General features: G+C 35.9%; 1 pseudogene; it reads left to right on the plus strand.

Annotated features, from left to right (window-relative positions):
* Window positions 1-306: 306 nt before the first annotated feature.
* On the plus strand, window positions 307-2,330 carry LOC146500261 (general transcription factor II-I repeat domain-containing protein 2B-like; annotated as a pseudogene).
* The last annotated feature ends 1,746 nt before the right edge of the window (window positions 2,331-4,076 follow it).

Below are 4,076 nucleotides of genomic sequence, written 5' to 3' on the forward strand. Positions count from 1 at the left end.
AAAAAATTAGATTACCAGGCAGGACAGTAACTCGCCTTGTAGAGCTAATCGACGAAGACTTAGCTAGCAAGCTAAACAAAAAAGTCATTTACATTATATTCCTTGGCACTGGATGAAAGTAATGACATAAAGGCAGTGTTGGGAAGGTTACTTTTAAAATGTATTCCACTACAGATTACAGAATACATGCCCCAAAATTTATTTTGTAGCGTATTCCGTTACGTTACTCAATGAGAGTAACGTATTCTTAAAACTCTGGATTACTTAATATATTATCATGCTGTTTACAACTACATGAATGTACTATTGCTGTGTGATTTATTACTATTACTGAAGGTCCGCGGTTCCGAACCATATTAAAGGGACCTCTGGCTAATACGTCGGGTTCTGTGTCGGGCTCGTAGCCGAAAAATAGCTTTACTTTGTTGTGTGGGTCAACTTTGCTTGCGAGAGACAAAGAGAGGCGTTGAAAGGCTGCTCCAACAGGAACGTATTGTTCCGGAGGAAAACACAAACACGGTGTACAGTTGAGTCTTAATAGCTTACTTACAACTGGGCTTGTCAGGCACTCTTTTTGGCTGCAGTGGTTATTATTATATTTACATTCTTCCAGCTCCCGTTTTTGCTCGATGACAACTCGTACTTTTCCACTGTCCTTTTTCTGCCTCCTCGCGTTCACAGACACATAACGGGTATGGCAGTCCATTCTCCCTGCAGCACGGATTACACTGCCTATGATGCTACATTCTTTAGAGCTATACCTGTAGCATTCTGCCTATTAGCTTAGCACAACAACAACAAAAAGGCCTCTCTCACCCAGGAAAAACACAGAGAGAGCACGTCACCCTGTAACCATGGCAACCGTAACGCTGCAACCTGGAACAACAGGACAAACAAAATCCAAACTGTCCTGACCTGCGACAATATGAAACAGGAAAATACCGCCGTGTAATCCCTTTATTTCAGCAAAGTAACTGTATTCTAAATACCACCCTTTTAAATGGTAACTGTAACGGAATACAGTTACTCATATTTTGTATTTTAAATACGTAACGGTGGTACATGTATTCCGTTACTCCGCAACACTGCATAAAGGACACCGCTCAGCTTTTAATTTTGATTGCGTGTCGGAGGTCATCAAGAGGCACAAGCTACCATGGAGTATACTTGCCAACGTCACCACAGATGGAAGTCGGGTCGTTCAAAAGAATCCAGGAGAGGGTAAAAGAGGATAACCCTGAGCAGGAGGTAATTTTTTTACATTGCATAATCCACCAGGAAGGACTGCAAGCTGCAGCTTGATCACGTAGTGAAGCCAGTTGTGAAATGCATTAACTTTATTAAAGCAAGGGGGCTTCAGCATCATCAGTTTATTAAGTTTTTTGAAGAAATTGACGCTGATCACCAGGACTTGCTTTACCACTCTAATGTCCGCTGGTTAAGTTTGGGGAAAGCATGTCAACGAGTGTGGGAGCTAAGAAAGGAGACTCATTTTTGGAACTACTTGAGAAAGATGGTGTTTTTCCTGAGCTGACACAAATTTAGCTTTTGCTGTGGACACACTGGCACACATGAATGAGCTGAACGTGAAGCTGCAAGGTAAAGACCAGTTTGTGCATGAAATGTACACAAACGTCTGGGCCTTTAAAACCAAGCTGGTTTAATTCTAAAAGCAAATGTGAAATAAGTCGTTCGCTCATTTCCCCACACTGGCTATGCTGAAGGAGGCACCTCAACATGTGAAAAAATACAGGAAATCACTGGATGACCTGCATGAGGAATTCTATTTTATGCATCATTAAGCGCAGCCAAATTCCCAAACATCCAGAAGATGTCACAGAGGATGCTGGTGTTGTTTGGCTCTACGTATGTATGTGAACAGACTTTTAGTGTGATGAACAACAACAAAGCATCCCACAGATCCAAGTTGAGTGTTGAAAACACCAGATTTCGATGCACTGACAAAAAAGGGTGATCAACAACACTGTTCCCACAAAAAGTGAATGTAAGCATTAACACTATAATGCCTTGTTAATGTTTTTATTTGATATGTATGCATCTGGTGCTGGCCTGGAACGCTTTTTAAATTTTAAAAGTCAGTGTGGCCCCTGAGCCAAAAAGTGTGCCCACCCCTGCTTTAGAGAAAGATGTGTGAAACAATTCAAAACAGACAGCAGAGCACAAGTTGTTCCAATATCCAACTTTTATAATAAAAATTGAGTGTTCATTCAGTGTATATTAACATGTGTTAGATGTGGTAAAGATAAAGAAGACCAAAATAAAAAAAGATAGCAATAATAAAGTAATTGTAATTGTAATTAAAAAAAATGCAATTTATATTTAATTTATATTTCCTTTTTCTAAAAATGATTTTTTTTTTAAAGAAAAGATTCAAAGGTAAACTGATCCTTTTTTGTTATATTGCTTTGCTTTCTTTTTACCACTACCAACAATCAATGCAAAAAAAAATCCATGTGTACATGGATATGTTTCCATATTAAATAAATACATTTTGTCTACAATTTAGAATAATCACAGTTAACAAGAACCTCTAATGATAACCAAATGTAATAGATAACCTTTTATCAAATAATTGATCAACTTGATACAATAAATTATGACATTTGGTTAGTAATATTGTTTATAAGTGTGTAATTGTTTTTAAATAGTGTCCAGTAAATAAGTTGATAATGTGATTCTGACTCAGACTTTATTGTTATTGCAACCATTTGACACAATGCGAGTGAAACAGTTTCGTAGGTCTTGGTATATGCAGCATGCTACTGAACAATTGGTAAACAGTAGAAAATACCTAGAATAAATATTTAGAGTAAAATAGAGTAAAATATAGTGACAATATGTCACTAGTGTCACTATACACTATTACACTACACTAGTATTACACTAGCGTATTATAGTGTATTATTAACATAATACTGTAAAAGTGGCAGAAACAAGTCTCTATAACAGTTAGGAATTTTATTGAGTATGTAGGCTGATGGTTATGGATTTTTTTAAATAGTTTTTTCTTATGTATTTCGTTTAGCTTTTCTTATCTAAATTTGACCGCGCACATCAAAACTTTTCAAAAGGTGAAGCGTTTATTTTGAAGGCAAACTGACCCTGTTTGCACCACTCTTGTTCAGTTCTCACAGTACAAGTTGGATAATGGAACAAGCTGATTCTTCACTGTATTGCATTGTTTCCATCCACAACAAAAGACAGTAAACAGCAGTCCTGTTTAAGCTCCTTAAGATGATGTGGATAAAACTAAACTGACAGCTCACTGCTCTCCAGAATGAGAAGAACTTAAAGACCGAATGATAAATTTAAATTAGGGATGTTTTGCTTGTTACAGTTATAATATCAGAACTTTTTAATTTTTGCACTTGTAATTACTGAATCGACATACTGCATTTTTTTCACAGCCATCATCATTTCTGATTCCTGATGATTCATTAGCTAATAGGTATCTAGTATTTATGACAGTACGATGAGTAAGTTTTGAAAAATGAAAGATCTACATATTATGATTGACTCATAAACTTTTTTTTACAATTATTGAATGACTCGAGTCATTAATTTCTTATAATGTTACCAGCATTTGTTTTGGTGTGTAATAATGAGTTATAATTAGGAATGTATCACTACTTCAGAGTTATTTAACATTTTTGCATCCCTACACATAAGAAATTCCCCTCCCCAACTTTCTGACTTATTTAGCTTTAGTTGGGAAATTACCATGACACAAAGACAGCACTTCCATTTTTTATTTGCATAAGTTTGATTAACTGATATTGTCAGTGTTGACTTCTAAAAAATAGCATTCATGAAAACACTGACACAGTGAGCATAAAAATCAACAAAGATATCCCGTGAAGATGATTTTTTTTAATTTTGTTTTGTTGCTTTACAAAATCCATTGTTACCATTAATTAAATTTCAGTATACTGTTTATCTGTTAGATTCATAGATAGAAGTTAATCAGTTCTATAATCATAGAAAGTCTTCTTTTTTGGCCTTCAATGAACAGGGACAGTGAAGACTGACAGGAAGGCAGAGGAAGACATGCAACA

This window comes from Neolamprologus multifasciatus, chromosome 16 (assembly GCF_963576455.1).
Source record: "Neolamprologus multifasciatus chromosome 16, fNeoMul1.2, whole genome shotgun sequence".
In the NCBI taxonomy this organism is placed as follows: Eukaryota; Metazoa; Chordata; class Actinopteri; order Cichliformes; family Cichlidae; genus Neolamprologus; species Neolamprologus multifasciatus.